The sequence below is a fragment of the Stegastes partitus genome, unplaced genomic scaffold (assembly GCF_000690725.1).
Source record: "Stegastes partitus isolate 25-593 unplaced genomic scaffold, Stegastes_partitus-1.0.2 Scaffold1111, whole genome shotgun sequence".
Lineage (NCBI taxonomy): Eukaryota > Metazoa > Chordata > Actinopteri > Pomacentridae > Stegastes > Stegastes partitus.
This window is the reverse complement of record NW_007578842.1, coordinates 118290-139275: the sequence shown is the minus strand read 5'-3', so window position 1 is coordinate 139275 and position 20986 is coordinate 118290. Positions and strand designations below refer to the sequence as shown.

General features: G+C 40.9%; 1 protein-coding gene across 1 annotated transcript in view; it reads right to left on the bottom strand.

Moving 5' to 3' along the window:
- Positions 1-12788, bottom strand: part of lepr (leptin receptor) — a 46555-nt gene extending 33767 nt beyond the window's left edge. The window contains exon 1 of the mRNA XM_008296218.1: positions 12778-12788. The gene's annotated coding sequence lies outside the window, so the exon portion shown is untranslated. The remainder of the gene's footprint in view (positions 1-12777) is intronic.
- Between the last annotated feature and the right edge of the window lie 8198 nt (positions 12789-20986).

The window sequence follows — 20986 nt, the reverse complement described above, 5'->3', positions numbered from 1 at the left end:
TCGGGGACATTTTTGTCCTCTAATATCCTCAAAGGGTAGTAACTTAAAACATCCCCAGAGGGTTAAACAGGCTAAAGTTATTCCTGGAATCAATTTCGGGGAATTTTGTGATGACAAAAACCGGGATTATGACATTATTCTATGACAATAAACAGGATGTTTTACTACAGGTTATAGGAAATGATTCAGGACTTTGATATCTTATGTTTATAAACAGAATATTCCATGAAGCGGTATGACATTAAGTGGGAAGCACTGTATAATGCATTTAGGCTCTCAGGGCATTCTGTGTTGCTTTTCAACTGCTTAATCGCTTGTAGATCAGCTTTTTTGTGTCGAATATTATGTATTGTGCAAATACATGTGTTCAAAACACCCCCACCCTTAACTCTACACCCATGCACCTGAGTACAACTTTAAAGGACTTTGGTTGAGTATTTTTATTTTATTTTATTGTACTAGAACACTGCATGCCCCTGTGTTCCCTTCTTGGAAGCTGCTGGAACTGTAAATTTCTCTTGGAGATGAATAAAGTATCTATCTATCTATCTATCTATCTATCTATCTATCTATCTATCTATCTATCTATCTATCTATCTATCTATCTATCTTTTATTTTCTTTAATTATACATGTTATCTCATTGAGACACTGGGTCTCATTCTCAAGAAAGACCTGTTCGCAAATAACAAAACAATACAACATGGACTCACAGACGGACAACACTGTGGGACCTGTCCTCAACAAACATAACAAAAAACAACAATGAGTTACCGACAGACAGGATCAACATAAAACACAGCAGTAGGGATTAAAAAGGAAGTGCAAACAGTGCCAGGCGATAAAAAGAACAAAACACTAAGAACAAGAGCATGAACCGAGAGATGATCTTTCCGGGGTCTTTAGCAGATGTTTGAAGTCCCCCAGGGGAGTCAAGTTAAGTTTAAATTTAACACTAAATCCAAGGAACTTCCGAGGACATATTGTATATTTAACTCCACCATGACAAAATAAAACAAATTAAACGGACAGACGTTTGCTGTAGGTAGGGTGATTAGATGATGGTTTACATCTATCAGAGTAAATTGTGAAACATGTGGTGCTGTTGTACTGCTGCTTTTGCTTACATTAAATAGCCTAAGGATATCTTATCCATAATGGAACTGGTAACAAATGCTTTTTGTGTGATTTTATGTCCTCACTTCCCTTTCTGATTATTCATTTTATGATAAGTATTGCACTTTTTTATCACAATATCAGTAAAGCATCGTTGTTTCTTTATTTGGGTTATATATTCCCCACACTGTTGGGACCGAGTTGGAAGCTGAGAAATTAAACCGTCCAAAACTGCAGTTCATCAGATGGCCACTTGGGGTAGATTTCAAAAACAATTCATCCCCATAGACCCCCATGTTAAAATGTTCAACTTTACAGGGGTAATCAACATGTTTACTGTGTGGTATAAAGAGTAGTTTTGGTCTCTATTTCTAATTTCCCAATTCATGAAAACTGTACAGAGGATAAATTGTTTTTATAGTTTGTCTTTTTAAGTTTTATTAAGGCTTAAACTTATGCATAATCAAGGGTGTGAACGTTTTATGGCCCACCTCAACTTCATTCCACCTCATTGTTCTGTGCTCATTGGACTGGCTGTGAGGAAGGAGGGTTTGTCCAACTTTAAATGCAATCTATTGTGACGACTGACCTTTGCAGACAAAAATACAGTCCTTGCAAGTTTTTTAGGGTTATATGTTTAGAATAATCCAGACATCCATATCACTTTCTACTTTTGTCTGTCACTGTAAACATGTTTGAGCAATTTAAAGCTGCTAACTGACAATGACTTGTTTTGTTGTTTTGTCATATTTCTACCATTCCACATCTAGCTTACAAAGGGTGTAACCAAATATGTTGATACACATTTCAGTATATCTCTGTGGACCCACAGCTTCCTGTCTTGATGTAGGATTCTAAAGCAAGAATTTTACAAATACACGTGGCAGCTGTGCACACTATACAGCTCTCATTACTGTGGTGATTGCCATAACTGTAAATATAATCTGCAAAGTCTGGGTAAATCTACACACTTGGAAATGTCACCACAAGCTACCTCTCTCTCTTTAGGTACTTGTGACTCCTGTAGCATAAAGCCAAGCTAGAAAATAACACCTTTTTTAATCACTACATTGAGAATAGTAATAATTGAAGACTGATGAAATATGGCAACTTGGAGCTCTGACTTGTTTAATTTCTTCAATCTCTGGCATATCAGTTTTGAGCCATTTGAAACTAGTTTTCAACACACCCAAAGATACTTGGAAAGACAGTAGAACAGTTAGATAAGAATACATAAGTCACAGTTTGGTCAAAGGAAAATTACTGCAAACTTATCTTTTCCATCACAATAACTGTGGTGGAAGTCGTTCCCACATTGTGTGTGATGATAAGAAGCCTGCTGGCAACATGACAACCACGCTGATAATAACTGTCTCCGGGTCCCCAACGCCTCTGTCTTCCTGTGTATTTTACTTCCCGCTGTTTCACAAATCGTCTGACTTCCAGAGAACTACAGAGCGGGTGCTCTCTGTTAAAACTTAACTTCTGTGTTCCAGACGCTCTTCATGGAAACACTTGTGCTCATGTAGAACTGGAGTCAGCAGATTGCAGCGGGACAAGCTGAAGTTCAAACCGTCCAGTGATCTGATGCTAACGTTTAACTTTTCCCCTTAACTATGAATAAACCTAAATAGCCTACTGTTTCAGTCCTGGAAAAAAAAAAGTTTCTGTCCAGGCGTGGATTCGTGGCCACACCACCAAGTCAAGCTACCTTTCCTAATGCAAACAGACAGTTCATTATTTGCATGGAAACACAGTTCGCCTGTATCTTTATGAACTGAATGAGTTTGTTGTCCTGAGCGACCTGGAATAAAGTTAAACCAGCACGTACTAAATTTAGAAACGATGACATTTACAAGTACTTGTTCACCACTGGTTGTCTTTGTGTTGTGTGTGTGACCTACTAGCTCACTTTCTTTACTCGTGATCAACACACAACAGTTTCCAACACATCAGACAGCTTGTTTTTGTCAGTAGCCTTCTTCCTGGATGTGATCAAGCCTGTGCTCCGTACAAACGATCACATCTGTTTCAAATAACAAGATATGATGTAACATAATGAAAGCAGTAATTTACTAGCTGTCCGACTGAACGGAGTGCATTTGTGTAGGTGTGTGAAGTGTCTTGTGCCGGAATTAATGAAAATCAAGCTGATAGTCTAATGACTGTCGGTAGGTGTGAATTCCAATCAAGTCTCACACCTCTGATGATGCATTCTTGTTATGGTGTTATCAGAAAAATCGTAGCTCAAGAGTTTTGTGAGACATTTTTTGAAAGGCACAGTGTGTGTTTGTATGTGAATACTGTGGAGCTCAAAATAAACACGCATGACTGCTGGTCAGCACAAAGTTAAGTTGAATTTGGATTAGGCTTTTGCAAACAAAGTGTACGAAGCAAAATGTGACGGCAATCTCTAATCATCATAGTAATCAGGATGGGAGCAAAAGCTTAAATTAGATGGTCTTATTTCCAATCAATTTATAATGTGCTTCTCATTCACCTTTTCACACACACATTCATACGCCAATGACGACAACTTCCATGCAAGGTGCTGCCTGCCATTGGGAGCAACTTTGTGTTCTATGTCTTGCCCAAGGACACTTTGACTGTGGAGGGGTGGGGGGATCGAACCGCCAACCTTGCAATTGGAGGACAACCTACTCTACCACCTGAGCCACCATTAATTAGATGATGGAAAGCTGCAAAGTGTGAATGAGAAGGAGGTTGGGGTGGATGGATGGGTTAAAACATCCCTGAATTTTTATTTCCATTTTCAAACCAATAACTGATGTTAGTTTCAACCACGACCTTGACTATTTTTGTAGCAGTGACAGTGAGGGGCTTGTATTTGAACTAAAACCCTGGTCTTTCTGATACTCAACCAAGTATTTGTGTTCTAATATGAAACAGCTGCTGCATTATGCTCAGTGGGTTATATTTCAAAAGTTGGGACAAGCACCTTATACAGTCATTCGGATAGAAAGACTTGCTGAGTAAGATTTACTGAGCGAGCAATCAAAACACATGGTTAACCATTTATTTTACGATTAAACTTGATATTCCAACACATCCATCCATCCAGCTGATACACTGCAGAGCAAGCTAAAAGTAGCAATGACTCTGGAAAGATTGTCTTTCCGTACCAGGTCTAACAAACAGACATTCTGTGAGAGGAAACTGGAGCATCTGGATAAATCCAGACAGCCGTGGAGAATAGATGAAATCTCCACGAAGGACGCTGCTGGCTGGCAGATTTTGACTCAGTAACTTCTTGCTAGGTGGCAGCTGTGCAAACCACAAAGCCACTATGTTGTCCAGATTGGAATTACAACCAGACTGAGGCTGTGTTCAGGTTGGAACAGTTATCTTAAGGTTACGGTAAATCTTAGGGGATTTAATGCTGCATTATTCCCTACAGCAGTACAGATTTGCATGTGTGTGTGTGTCTCCCAGAGAGAGATAGAGCCTGCAGTCACCATCAAACTTTATGACGTAGAAAGGATGCGTCATTGTGTGTTTGCATAAATTTGTCTTTCCGAAGGGGAGGAGATTCATTTGCAAATGGATATCTTTGATCTGCATCATGATGGCGGTACGTCACCTCACTAAATGGCCCACTGATCTTTATTGAGACGGATCCGGCTCATTAACGTTCATCAGCCTGGGACTGCTCGGTCAATGAGTGCTGCAGTGAGTGTTGGAGGCTGTTGGCATCCGGTTTCACACACAGCGTCCTCACAGGAGCAGCCAGATATAGTAAAGACAACAGAAAACACAAGTGATGGCATTTATTTATTTTATCTTTTTTTTTTTTTCCTGCTGACACATTTATCTTTTGTTACTTTTGCCAAGTGCAGTTACAGGATGTCATTGTCAGCTGAGGTATGTGAGCAAACATGTCGGTTCTTCTTCCGTTTCCATGCAGGCAAAGTAAAGAGGTCCCTGATTTAAACGTTGTAGGGACGTGACTCACAATGCTGGACTCAACTTAGAGAACCTGATGATAATTACCGCAAAAAATACTTTTACATGGCAGCTACTTTTAATATTTCAGGTGGTTAGACTACTTTGAGTCGAAATTGCTCATAAAGTCAACATATTAGATCTTGGAGAACGCAAGCTCGCTGCCAAAACCAATTGCTTGTGAGGTTTTTCCTGTAAATCTCTAAAATCGTTTCATCTGGCCTTGATTCCTGCCATGGGAAATTTTTGTCATTCTTTTGAGGCACATCATTAAAGAGGTAGAGAAGATTCTCAGCCTGTGATGCAGTATCTAAAATTAGGCCAAACTGAAAGGTTCAGTGATCAGACATGAATGTGAAAGAGAGTGGAAACACCGCAGCAGCAGCAGCCGCACCTTCAGCGTGCATTCAGAATGAAGGGATGATATCATCCCCTCCAATGACATCATCCCAACCTGCGAGCAAGAATGACGTCATCCTCTTGGTTTGTAATCCTCATACGGAAAAGTTAAAAAATAAATAAATACATTGATTATAATGATACACGACTGGCGCCAGGGTTCGACACCAGCAGGGTTTTTTTGAGTTAAATACGGTCGTCGTTCATCGTCGCCGCCACTAAAGCAGGAAATTCCCTTAACCTTGATTGCCTATTTGCCCTCTGCAGTGCACATTTTGCACCATAGCGATTAAATCTGCTATCTGCTCTGAGGTTCAACCTTTGAGGCGACTGTGAGTCTTTTGCAGTGAAGGAAGACGACTGCTGCAGCATGCATCTCATTACCATGATGGTAGTCATATTGAAAACATTTTTTTTTTTTTTTTTAGATTCATAACCTGTACACAGATTGTTTGTTTGTTCAACTGTCATTTTATCCCTTCTGATTTAAGCACCTGCTGGATTGGATAAAATCCTGTCCCAAGAATCGCACCTAAAATCGAAACCACCACACAGTTTTATAACATTATTGTGGAAACAATTCATTGTGGACCATGAACCATGTAACTACTACACTTTTTTTTTCTTCTGTGAAACTGCTGGTATCGTTGTACTTGCTGGCTTCACTGTATGAATGTACTCGAAATAAGTGCTTAGTCTTGTAAAAACTGCAGTACAGAAGTATAAAGTCAATTTTAAAATGCTCAAGTTCCTCAGTTTTGTACTTCAGCAAAGAACTTGAATAAATGTAGTTTAGTTACATCTCACTTGGTATTACATCAGTTCAGTGTCATTATTGTTGTGGCATCACTGGTGAGGGCGATGATTAGACAGCAGAGCTACAGTATCATCACTACAGCAGCTGAGTCAAGCGTTTTATTCTCCATCTACACTGTGAGCTGACTCTCTAACAAACAGCCCGCTGTGCCGTGCAGTGTAAAAATGTCTCCCCGCCTCAGACAGGGAAGCCACTCATGAATAACTAAACACATGCACATGGAGCAAAACAAAGAGGGGGGGGGGGATTACATACCAAGAGGATGATGTCATGCTTGCAGACTGGTTAGATGATGTCACCGGTGGGGAATGATTTCATCGCTTCATTTTAAATGCATGATTCTGCTGCCATGTGATGCCTCTACCACCACCGGGGTTCACAGGTCAGGTTGAAAGTCTTTGATCACTAAAGGATGCAATTTAACTGGATTTTTTATAATAAGCTGTAGCTCTTGTGCATTTCTATCTGTAATGTTTTTCAGTGGAAGAGAGGAAACAAGGCAGGAAATAGGGACAGATGGATCATTGTGAGAGAACACGTTCAGCAGAAATGACCTCATCACCCACGGGCCCTGGTTTCAGTAATTCTCTTAAGCAGGCACTTTAGAGGTTTGCATAAAGTTGGTGGACTTGTGAGGAATAGATTTGTTTTAAAAAATGATTAAAACTGAAACAGCAAAACCCGAGACATCTTAGTGCATTTTAACTCCACTAAACACTGCGTCTGACACTTCCTATATTGCCAATCAGTAGTATCCGTCAGTAGATCCTCCCTGTAAGTAATGCCACGTTATCATTTCATAATACAGGCTTCCTGTTTTAAATTTCCAGCTGCCAAGAACCATCCTGGATCATTTCAGGCATGCCCAGTCCCAGATCTGTTTATGAAATTACACACCAGTTTTCACCAGTAGAGTAGCGTTCCTGATGACAAGTAAACTGATCTGTGTGTGAAATTGGTGGAGTGCTTCCTGAACACCTGATTTCACAGTATGCTGACTTTGTGGGGGGGAAAGAAAAAAAAAACAAAACTCAATAAAGGTGGAACTGCTGGAAGCCATCTCACTCTGATTTACCACCTATGGATAACATAACCAATACAATATGCGGTGGAATAAATATGCAGGCTAGTAAACCATCACAGGCACTACCAAGATGTCCAGTGGCCTGCTAAAAATGTCGGTCATCTTCCTGGAGCTCATGTTCCTCTGAGGAAAGAGGCCAATGACAGGAAGAGCCTAAAGTATGCAGAGTAGGTGGAGCGACGCTGAACTTGGCAGTCAGTTGCTAGTTTGACCCTCTACACTGTAAAACACTTTACATTCATTCAGCTTAGAACTGTACATTATTACAAATGTGAGTTAACTGTGGGCTGATTGGTGGTTAGCACCGTTGCCTCGCAGCTAGAAGGTCGCCGGTTTGCGTCCCACTGAGGACACCCGGGATCTTTCTGCGTGGAGTTGCATGTTCTCCCCGTGCAGTGTGGGTTCTCTCCGGGTTCTCCGGCTTCCTCCCACACAGTCCAAAAACATGTTGAGGTTAATTGGTGATTCTAAATTGTCTGTAGGTGTGAATGTGAGTGTGCTTGGTTGTCTGTCTGTCATGATCCCTCAGCCTCAGCCCTTGCTTGTCTCCCTCTCTTTCTCCCTCTCTTCTCCCTTCTCTCTGTCTGTCTCTCCCTCTCTGCCCCTGTGCATCTCGGCACTAATCAGGACAATCACCCTCAGCTGCAACTCTGGACTCACCTGCACACAATCACCACTGCTCCTATAAAGACTCTGCTCATTCCACCTCACGCCGCCAGACCATAGCCATTTGTCCGGCTTGTTTCTGCCTGTCTCTGCTTTGTTTCCAGCCTGCATTCAACCAGCCAGCTTTCTCCTGCCACCGGTTTCACTCTGGATTCCCCGAGCCTGTCTGCCCCCTCTATTTTGTCCCCTTTGTGAGTACCCCCGTTTGTTCGAGTAACTTTGTTTGTTATCTTGCATTTCATTAGGTTTTTTCCCCTCAATTCTTAGTTTGGAGTTTTTGTAGTTTCGTCCTTCCACTCAGTTTAGTTTGCACTTTTGTATTTGCTTTCAGTTTTCCTTTTCATGTATTAAATCTGTTTACACTTAACTTGCCTGTCCGCCTGATCTGTGTCCGCACCTGGGTTCACCGTGACACTGTCTCTAAGTGTAGCCCTGTGATAGACTGGTGACCTGTCCAGGGTGTCTCCTGCCTTCACCCTAAGTCAGCTGGGATAGACTCCAGCCCCCCCCACGACCTTAGTGAGGATTAAGCGGTGTATAGATAATGGATGGATGAGTTAACTGTACTTCAGCTTCCAAAGTCATCCTATGAGTCACAGATGTGTAAAACCAGAGTTGAATTAACTGAACTTGAGAAAAAACGTTCTTCAAATTGAAGTTAAGTAGAGTCAACTACCTACTTACATTGGTTACAGACAGACTTGCTTTTTTAAAAAAATATATATATATACATTGACTCAGTATAACCACATCCTGTACGGTTGCCTAGTTACAGTGAGATGAATTAGAGGTTTGTGGGTCAGAATGAGACTAAAGGCCTGACTTTCGATTATTATGAAAGAAAACATCAATAACTCTTTAAGCATGCGTTAAAGACACACAGCAGGCTTCCACCATGTCTGGGGAGCTTGAACTCTTTAATAATGCATCCTGGGAATTCTTCTTATGTTTTCTCATAAACCTAATTCTATGCGTTGAGTGAACTCTCCTCTGTTCAATCATTCAACTCATAATTTTAAGTTCAGTTTACCAGAAACAATTGATTTAACTAAATTTCTTTGTTTTACAGTGTGCAAGGCCTATAATTAAATGTGAAAGTGAATAAAGCTTATTTAAGCCTACAGTTAATTAACTTGGCATATTATCGTCTCACTGTATGTACTTTCAGTCCATGTTTACTGGAATACATTTCTCCCTCTTTAAATTTTTGAATTCTGGTCATATAAATCTGTCTTTGCTTCTCGATTCTTAAACATCTGATGTTCTTGGCATGTTACCCGCCTAAAGTTAGATTATTTATACTATCATGCTGTGTTCTTGTTTGCGGAAGGTCCTTGGGTTGGACATCCTTATTTCCGCTGGCATTTTGCCCAGAGCCCCACTATGAATATCCTTATTACTGAGAAGTACAGTCACACAGTCGGAGGCCTTCTGAGTCCAAGAAGTCATGAAAGTTTGGAAAACAGACACTTCTGGCTGGTAACAGAGGGTTTCTTGTGTCACCCTTTGTGTATTTTCTTCTGTTTATTTGTTTGAAAGAGCCTTAGTCTGAGTGCACATGCTTGTTTATATCATGAATTAACTTCATCATAATATGAGCAGTAGTTTGCACTTACAAAATTTGAGTCTGATGACATTTCCAGAGCAAAGCTGTATCACACATCTCCATGCTGGCTATGACCACCGAAATACAAGCTGACACTGCTTTTGTCACAAGTTCTGGTTAATGCAGCCAATATCTGTAATGCAAAACAGACCAATAATTTGGAGCCGTCGGCCAGAAAACAGTGATATCTGCTGATGATAGACACTTGGGAGCTGGGGTTATAAAACTGACTTCATACCAGTGAACACAAACAAGGCAGTTATGTGACGAAAGTACAAACTGGGCATTGGACCGCTCACTGCTCATGGGACCACATTTTCTTGCTTTAGCTCATTTTTGGTAATTTCTGAATCTGTTTTTCAGATTCTCTATCTGCTGTCGTCTGCTGCGACTCTAAGAAAATACATCTCCGTGCCAGCATCCAGTGGGCTCATGTTCTCACTGGATGGAAAATGACACCATCGGGATGTTTCGTTTATTAGGATCCCCATCAGCACCAGCATAAGCGTTGGCTATTCTTCCTGGGGTCCACACACAATCACACTTATACACACAACAACCACAAACATAACAACTCATCTCATTAACTTTACAAAATAAGGTAGAGAAACAAATTGTCATTCAGTACACTATACGTTAAATCATATACAGAATTATAGATCCATCATTATTGATCTAGAACGCATAACTCTTCATCATAAACATACAATCAGAATGACCTTACATAACATTTTTAACCATCCTGTTCTTCAACCAGTTGAATCCAAGAAAATAGGGCAAATTACATTCTATATTCTTGGCTCTCACAAGCATTACATTTTATTTTGAAACACCATTTTCCTGTCTATACCTTCTCAAAAACTTGTAAATATTGTTTCAACAAAATTTTGAAACGATCTCTAGTATCCTGTTAAATACAGTGTCAGTGAGTTCCACCTAACCATGGCTCTGTACATGACTGTTTTCTGCATTGCACTTGTTCGTGCTTTAGGTAGAGTAAACCGTCGTCGTGTTATGAATCGTTGATTCTTTGATTCATCAGTTCTCTCAGTTCCTCGTCTATCCAAGGTGATCTTAAGTACCTGACTGTCTGCTTTCTCAGTGGTGCATGTTTCTCAATCACTTGCATAAATAACACATTAAATACTTCAAGAGCATCATCAGGGTTATCTTTATCTAATACATAATCCCAACATATATTATTAACATCTTCTCTAAATAGCTCGACACAAAAGGTTTTCATTGATCTCCTGACTACTACTTTAGGTCCTGCCTTTGGAACCTTTGTCTTCCTTGCGAGCACGACTAAATTGTGATCACTACATCCCAGTGGGACTGATACTGCCCTCGAACATAAATAGCTAACATTTGTAAATATACAATCAATACATGTTGCACTTTTAGACCCATCTTTCTTAATACACACTCTTGTCGGTTTACCCACCATTTGCACCAGATTACATGCATTAGTTATTGCTTGCAGTTTTCCTCTAAGTGCACAGTGCAACACATTCCAATCAATATTTAAATCTCATTATCAAAACCACACACTCTGTCTAACATTTTGCGCAATTTATCCAAATAAATTACCTTTGCATTTGGAGGTCTGTAGCAGCATCCTACCAGCATTGGTTTCAAATGTGGCAAATTTATTTGCAACCAAAGAACTTGGTCAACAATGTCAGCCGGCATTAAATCATATCTTACTTTTACTGGTTTTTGATTCTGAATGAATACTGCTACACCACCCCCAAATGCATTCCTGTCTCTCCTATATATACTGTACCCCTGAAAATCAAGTGTAGAGTCATTAAATGTGTCATCTAAATGAGTTTCAGAAATTGCTAACAAATGAATGCCACATGATAATATCTCTCTTATCTCATTCAGTTTATTTCTTAAACTACAAATATTCATATGTGCTAATTTTAACCATTTCCTTGGCATCTGTGTCAAGATCATGACCTTGTTTTAATTTGTATCTTACTCTCCTTTCCTTTCAATTTTAGCACCAAAAATAACCCTACATATAACTCATACCACACACACACACACACACAATCACACAGTCAAATGCCCACAATCCACCATCCATGCATCCCACTCACTACACCTTGTGAAAACATACGAGCAGCTCCCACACATAATTGCATAAACTGAATAATCTGAATAATTATTCAGATGTCAGCAAGCCATGAGACCTTAAGGTCACAGGAAGAAGAAAGAAAACGCAGTTCGAGATTGATGTGTGTTTGGTTATTGTTTAGGTTTTTCCATTTGATCTGAAAACCCAACCAACAGGAGAGAAGGTGCAAAAAAACACGTCCTCCCCACCTCCTCCCATCTTTCCACTGCCCTATTACAATGTCATGTTTATGTCTGTTTTACTGGGGGGGGAAAAAAGCATTTCCCTCTGGAGCCCATCTGTGCAGTTCAAGAAATGTGGTGAAATTTTGCGTATTTTCTTACGGCAAAATTGTGTTTTTCCACTGCTCAGTAGCTGTTTATTAAATTAACAGAAAAGCTCTTCTGTTGCAGAGCCGCAGGAGACGCAGCACCTGCCAGACATCAAGTCCTGCGAGACGAGAGGCAGACGGAGAAAACGTTACAGAGGAAGAGGGAAAGTGTGAGAGTGAGTCAAGCCACCCAGCCCACCAGGTTGAGGTAGCATGTGTGCAAACCACCATACGGCAAAACAGCATTTAAACCAGATGCCGACATACGTGACTGAGTTCAGAAATGTCTATTTTATGGAATTTGCTACAAGTGACTTTCAGCACCATCCCTCTGGTCCCCATACAATGCTCTTTGAGAATAATTAAGTAAGCTCTGATGGTTAGTAATACAAAAGATTTGCAACAATGCTAATAAATAGAAAAAAAAATCATCAGAAAGAATGCCAAACTTTTATTGGTCCCTGCTTTTGTGTTTTAAATGCAACATTCTTGAGGTTTGTGGACTGAAATCATAATTTGGCACAGCCATCATTCTCTTTCATTCACTAAAAGATGCTTTAGTTTAATAAAAGAAAAAACAACAACACAGACTTGAATACGAACACTGCTTGTCGCTCTACTTTATTATAATCTCTCTGGGGTCTCTGTGTGTCTCCATTAAACAGATTTACCTCCAACACAACTGAAGCCGAATGAACTCATGCGTGCACTTATGTCACAATAAACCCACACAGCCTACTGCATGAGGTGTGTGTGTGTGTGTGACAGAGAGCAAAAGCAAAAACAGCATGAAGCCCTCAGGAATTAACAAGTGGCTAATTATATTTAATGGCTCCTATTAGTGACCATTCTCATCAGCTGGCACAATCGCCGGCCAGCGAAACACAAAAAGCTGTGTTGTTGAGAATTGTGGGGGCATGATGTGAAAAACATTCAATCGTGCCAGATGTGAGTGGAGAACATCTGGGTGTAGCAGCAAGCAAGCAAGCGAGGCTGCGTGATGAAGTCGTGCGGGGCGGATGAGCTTAGACCAAAGCAAAGGCTCTGGTAGGGATGAGCATGTGTTAGTCATCCTGCGGTTGTTCTTGTCTTTTCTTTCTACCTCACACAACCCTTCTGTCTGACACACACACACACACACACACACACTGATATGAACGTGCACACAGTCTGCAGCAGTACACACGATGATGTGTTGACATGACAGCGCTGTATTGACTCTCATCTTGTTCACTGTGCTGTCACTGCCGCGTCATTAAATCCTGATAGAGTAACTCATAAAAGCACAATCACAGCCTCTCTCTGGGCTACACACACACACACACAGACACACTCAAGCGCTCTGTCACTTATCCCACACCAAGTAGATTATGTGCTCAGACGCTCACTTTCCCCTCTAGATTATAAAGGACTACCTCTCTTCTTTCCATCTTCCCAGGCAGAACACGGAAAGAATTATAGAGAAAGGCTGAAAGAAAGAAAGTGCTGAAGTGTAGTAATACCGAGCTCGTGCGTCATCGGGTTTTATTATCTCAGACCCAGTGAGCTGCCCCCTCCCAGCCAGCACAATAAAGTAGCAGCAAGGGAGTCAAGAAGGGGACTGAGATCTGACAAGAGATCGAGATAGTGTTGGTGCTTCTGTCACCTTGATACAGGTTTATGACTGCTTTAAAAACAGATTAAGGTCTTAGAAGAAATTCCAGCAAACTGTTTCTTTTGGCTGTGTGGATTTTAGATCTGCAAAATCCCAAATTCTAGTCATTGTTCTATCTGTTTTAGCAGTGATTTAATGGCAATTTGCTGTTTGTCATTGATGAATGTTGCAAGTGAGGTTAACATGTAATGTGTGCCCAGATAACATATATAAAAAACGATACCATGCGAGGTCAATTTTAACTGGGAACAGATCAGCTGTGCCACATGGACATGGAAATTTGCATGTTGCAACACAAGCTAATTTTCTCTCATCTTTATTTTGGCACATTTAACTCATCAAAAGAAACACAATCTATTTTTAAGCTTTGGAAAAAAGACTGCAGGTTTATGTGCAATTTATGAGTGACAGTTATTTGTGAGACAGTTTGTGCAGATGAAAATTCTGTACATCTACCCATCCATTATCTATACACCGCTTAATCCTGGACAGGTCACCAGTCTATCACAGGGCTACACTTAGAAACAGACAACCAAGCATACTCACATTCACACCTACGGACAATTTAGAATCACTAATTAACCTCAACTGGGGCTGCAATGTGGCTCGGTGGTTAGCACTGTTGCTTTGCAGCCAGAAGATCCCTGGTTCGGGCGAGTGCATTTTTTCTTTGTGGAGTTTGTTCTCCTCGTGCAGCGTGGGTTCTCTCTGGGTTCTCTGGCTTCCTCCCACAAGTCCAAAAACATGTTGAGGTTAACTGGTGATTCTAAATTGTCCGTAGGTGTGAATGTGAGTGTGCTTGGTTGTCTGTCTCTAAGTGTAGCCCTGTGATAGACTGGTGACCTGTCCAGGGTGTCTCCTGCCTTCACCCTGAGTCAGCTGGAATAGGCTCCAGGCCCCCTGTGATTAAGCGGTGTATAGATAATGGATGGATGGAGATAATTAACCTCAACATGTTTTTGGACTGTGGGAGGAAGTCGGAGAACCCGAAGAGAACCCACGCTGCACGGGGAGAGTATGCAACCTTCAGGTAGAAAGATCTGGGGATCTTCTAGCTGTGAGGCGACAGTGCTAACCACCAAGCCACCTTGCATTCTGTATAGTTTTGTCATATTATAATAGTAAAATCTACCCAGCAAATTGAAAGGTCGCTTGCTGTGGCTTCACCTTTTCCTACAAATTCAAGCAAACCAGACAAAAGCTACCAATAGTGGCAGTAAACGTAGCTCAGCAGCGGTAAAAAAGCCAGAAAAAGGGACAGTCAATCCTACATAACTTATATGTAAACTGGGATCTTAGAATAGAATTAGAATTACAATAAAACTTTATTCATCCCTTCGGTACAAGACCTCAGGGAAATTGTTCATCTTGGACTTCTACTACAAAACAAGTTCAACATAATCAGTTTTCAAGCGTCAAACCGCATTCACACTACGTGGTCACACGACGCTGATTATCAACGTCAAAGTCAACCCACAACTCTGGTTATAACCATGTTCATATTGAAGTGAGACTGTTGGAACCAGATGACTAAATTATAATCCTAGACCAATATGAGGAGTTTAACATCATCACACATTCTGAAAGTAACACAGCTGCTGCAGACAAAGCATGAAGGAAAGCTGGCAAAAAAACCCAACAAAAAGTAAACTGTGTGAATGTGAAAGTTAACGGGCTTATCAATATCACTGCCTTGTCATTAAGGTACGAGTAAATCTGATAATAATTACAATTGTGTTTTCGACTATATGAATATTCAGCAGATGTGCTCTTATAGCATTTAAGACAATATCAGTCCTGTTCTTTTAGCTGCAGTCCTGGTGGTGTTTTGGGAGCAAGAAAAGAACAAATATTAAAACATCATTGAAGTAGGATCTTTTTTTTATTACTATCACATCTGTGCCTCAAGAAAGCCAAAGGTTTATGGTGGTCTCTTAAAACTCTTCCCCTCTAACTATTTGTGCGCTGAGTTCCACAGGATCCACTATGAACGGGGATTCCGTTTTCCAACAGAACTGATTGGTCAGTAGAGAGTGTTTTTATGTGCACTGACCTGCCAGCCTCAACATAACCTGCTCTGGAGCGGGTTAGAAGCTCAGCACAAGTTATCGTGGTGATATAAGTCGGTAAGAACCATCAGAGTTCTAAAAAACCCGAAGTTAAGTAAGAAGTTACCCCACAAACCTCTTACACTGGCCTCTGATCGTTGCAGGCACAATCAAGATAGCAAGAACTTTTGAGAAATTCTGATCCTGGTCATAAATGCCTGATACAGATACAGAGCGCATGCTAATAAAGCTGTTGTCCATCCATCCATCCATCTTCTCCCACTTATCCGGAGTCGGGTTGCAGCCTTAGCAAAGCCGCTCAGACTTCCCGATCCGCACACACCTCCCCCAGTTCTTCCGGGGGGACCCCTAGGCGTTCCCAGGACATCTGGGAGACATAGTCCCTCCAGCGTGTCCTGGGTCTTCCCCGAGGTCTCCTCCCGGTGGGACGTGCCCGGAACACCTCCCCAGGGAGGCGTCCAGAAGGCATCCGGAAAAGATGCTGTTGTTTAGTGGCCTAATGATCAAAAACACACAGCTTCAAAAACAGTCATTGGGATCGTATCTGTCATTATTCATTCATTGCTCTGCCTTCTTTTCTCCCATACACCAACTGTGTTGTCATTTCAGAGCTGGCCACTCTCACTTGCTCCGTTTTCCTGCCACTTCGTCACCTGATCGTCTCCATGTCCACGCCCACTCTCGCTGTATACATCCTAGTTGTAGGTCTCGTGATCCACGCTTTGCCAGATTGTCTTTGTGCGTTCAGCTCTAATCTTCCAGTCCTGTTTTTGCCTGCCTGTTTTCACTATCTGCTCTGAACTTTTGTCTGTTTTGTGGACCTTGATCTCTGCCCTGGCCTTCTGGTTTAGATTGCCTTTTTTGGATCTCCAGTAAAGTACAAACTGCTTTTCAACTGCCATGATTCTGAGTCCTGCATTTGGGCCTTTGTATTTGTCCTGCGATAACTCAGACTACTATCTGAGTTATAAGTAAAGGCCTGTCAATAAACCCTTGGACAATGCTCATGCTAAAAAAAAAAGAATTCTCCTCACAACAACATTCAGGCTACATGTTGAACATGGGCAAAACAGCTTCATGTTTACTTTGTTATTGTTTTAGACACACATGGTTGAAAGGCTGAACTCTCTCTACAAACACACAGATCAACCAAAATCCAATTCCAAAATTTTAGCAAGTAAAGTTTTTGCTGGGGAGGCTGCACGATCAGATCAGCAGAGTAAATGCCATAAATAAACAAACAGATAAATGCTGATTGTGAAGCTTGAATAAAGATCTAGAGGCCAATCAACTTAGGGGCATCTTTAATTATGGACCTTAATTAATGTGATGTTACAGTTATGTTGTTATCAAATCAAGCTAAATTCAAGATTCAAATGCATTGGTTACTGTAAATTATACCCATTAGACCACAAAACAGCAAATTTTAATTGGATATGCACAGTAACTAAGTAAATGAGCAATATGTAGTCCTGCAGACATTTGGGAAAATCAAAACGCACAGAAATGCAGAAACTGAGTATCATATAACCACAGGAGCAACACGTGGGGCCTCCAAACAATATAATTTACACAATACCCCCCAACCCTCCACCTACCCACTCGCGTCACTTTGATGTTTTCATTCAGCACGACTCCCACTACAGCAGTGTGCATCAGTCAAGCAGCAGGTAATAGCATCGAGGCGTCTCTCTGTTTGAGTCATACTCCCTCGTTAGTGTCTCTGAGAGGAGGAGAGAGTGTCGGTTTGGCACCTTGAGCCATTCAAATGTTTTTATTTTCCAAACAAAAGCGCTGAGGTTATAAAGCCTGCCGGCAAAGCCTCATTCAAGTAATCTGATGCAAAATTTCTACTGACGCTTTTCTGAATGAAACCCCTCCATCTGCTCCCTCGGCTGGGGCCATAGAAAGATGTTTTACTTATTTTCCATTCCAGTGTCTTCCAGGCAAAAAAAAGTTGTTTATTTGCAAGCAGCAAAAAAAATAAAGCGAATGTAGATGTGCCAAAACTGCAGTTCTACTAATGACCACTTGAGGCTGCCGCAAAAGAGGGTCAAAACCTATCAACCCCCATGTTAAAATTTCCAAGTTTACTGCAGAAATAAGCATATCTACAGCCTGGTGTTACCAAAAATATGGTCTCTCTTCATGACAACTGCACAGGGCTTGAATTAAATCCGTCTAAATTGTATCAAGGCTAAAGTTACGCATAATTAAGGGTGTGACCACTTAGAGTCAGGGGACACAGAGATGTTTGCATGGCCCACCTCCACTACTCTCATGCTTCACTGCTTTGCTCATTTTGGGATTAGTCGGCAGTGCAAAGACGGCAACACCAGCGACGCCACACTAAGCAACAAAACCACGGTTTCATATACAGTCTATGCTTATTTGCAGCCTGAAGCCACAAATTATTTTGACTTCAGTTTCAATGCTTTGTATATTTTCCTTCTAATCAAGCTTGACATGAGGCTTAAAGGAAACATTCCAACTTTGACAGTCACCAGACCACTTCAAAGTGTGATTTAAAACACTAGAGAGACTCAAAACAGTCACTTTAATGAATGAAACATATACTAATAACATAATGTTCTTTAGCTTAGGGTTTCTGATATTCCAGTCAGGCTTTTATCTTTTTTTTCCCCCTTTCTTTCCGTCTTTGAATGTAGCTTTGGCCTTTCCAGTGACCTTCACAGATCCAGCAATGAGTGAGGAGCACTCAGTTGGAAAATGGTGGGTGTGTGCTAATATGTGTGCATTTGTGTGTTTTCATGGAATAACACAGGCTACTACACAAAACAAAACAAAAAATCATCACATAAAAAACATCAGGGTGAGGGTGAATTATGAGTGAGAGAAGCAGGAACAATGTGAGATTGGAGGATAAACGACAGCGCAAGCACTGAAGAGGCCAGTGATGAGAGAAAATGTAAAAAGGTGGAGAGGAAGGCTCCAGCCACTTCCTTGCAACCCTACAGAGAATAAAGCAATGTGTAGATAACGGATGGCAGAAAGGACACACTCACAACAAAACAAGTTAGGTCAAGTTCTTTGTTGACAGACGCACAGCCCCAGACCAGCGGTTGCGATGGACTTAGCGGATGGTGTGCATCAAGCTGACGAGGAGACAGACAAGTCGACGGCAGAGGGATGAAGTGGAAATCCACAGACTGTGCGAAAACACAAAAAACACTCATGCACTCCTGTCTGGCCTGTGGAGGCTCAAGTGCTTCATGATGGAATGCAATAAAAGTTCTGAAATTCTCTGTAATTCCCCAGAGTCTGAACCGAAGAGCACTGTGGTATCATTTATAGAACAGAATAGAACAGAAATACTTCATTAATCCCCAAGGAGAAATTTTCTGTTAAAGTCCTGTCATTCCTAAGACGTGATGCCTAAAGTGGAAACTGTAAATGATCGAATGTGTTTTTGTCCAGATGTGTGTCAGTCTAGAGGCTTGTGTGACCTTTAATAGCAATATGGAGGTATGGAAAATGGACATCTGGATCGAGTCATACGGATATAAGCTTTTTTTTCTTCTTCCATTTAAAACCACCATCCAACTGATTGTACACCTGCAGATGGGACTTTAACTTTTTACACCATCTAAATTACTGTTTAATTGTTTGGATTTATTTGCTTAGTTCAATTATGTTGTTGCAACCTTTAAAATGTACCATTTCAATGGAGCAGATATTTCAAGGGACGTAAGCTGGAAATCATCCGACACACCTCTATATTTAGGACATAACTACATATTTTCACAAAACAATTAAAAAACTAGACTTTAATCATGACATATAGAAGTAAGGTATCGTGAAGCTGTTTTATTTCCCTTTTTGTTGCCCTAGAAGTGATCATATGGGGAGCTCACCTGTGTGAGAAATACACCTTCTTTTTTTCGTTCTCTCAGAGTAAAATGAAAATATCTAAGCCGCTTACATCTTCACAGTAAACATGAAGCTTCCACCTGCAACCGGCTGACTCAGCATTGCATAAGCCTGAAATTAGCAGGAAACAGCGAGACTGCGTCTTTTCAACAAAATCCAAACCGCTTACTGGCAGTAGGGTTGTTTTTATCGCACAGACAGACATGAGTTTAACATACATGCAAGAAAGCACTTATGTGTTTTTTTTCCACAGAGGTTGCTGAGAACAGCAGCAAGGTATACTGGGAACAAGACGTAAGTATCCTCAGTGGTAGCAACAGTCCTGCTTTAAGTGAGAACATGAAGATCAACAAATTATTTACACCTTTAGCTCCTGTGCAAGTTCAGTCCCTGAGCTGCAACTGAGCAAACAGCCCCTCATCACCATGGAGATGCCGGTGACCATGATGTCACCTTTAGCACTTAAAGTTTAAACAAACCAGTTGGTGCAATTGGCAGAAAAATGAGTTCAGTAGAATGACCACGGCTGTTAGCTCAACCGCACATTAAAACACACAAGTCTTCCTCCTCTAAGCATCAGCAGACTGTGGATCGAATCCAGGCGGAGCAGCTTGTGCCCGAGGCTCAGCTCAAATGAGTCTGTGACAAAAGCATCTGATCCGAGCTGGCTTTACCTTTTAGTGACACGTCAGAGACTGCAGTCTGAACATGAGGGCTTTCTAACCACTAGCACTGGCCTCTGTTGAAATAATGCTCAGAACTGTGTCTAGTCTGAGAGTCTAAAGTCACACTAGCGGCTGCAGCAGTAGAGTATATTGGGGGGAAAGTGATGCCATGTTGTTTTTACATGGTTAAATATTTCTAAAATTAAGACTGGTTTTGATCAAGAGTTGATATTGACAAAGCTTCAACGGAAACTCCATATTAGGAGACTTTAAAGGAAAACATTGAGATTTTGCTTTTGAGTAAAATCACAATATTAAACTCATGTCTCCATTAAAAGAATGATGAAAAATGTAGTTATTTGCTGTCTGAAAAGAACATCTGTCTGTTGAGTGAGAGCCCACAGATAGTCATTAACATGATTTGGCTCTGTTCAAAGGCCAAAAATATCTTTTTACAAGAACCTCTACATTAAATTTTTGTGGAAATTGTCAACAAAACTCCAGAAAATCATTATAAATTATGGCAATGAAGATTGTTCAGCACGTGACTTTTTAGAAACTTTTTTTAAATTATTAATTCTTTTTTTTATTCTACTGATTT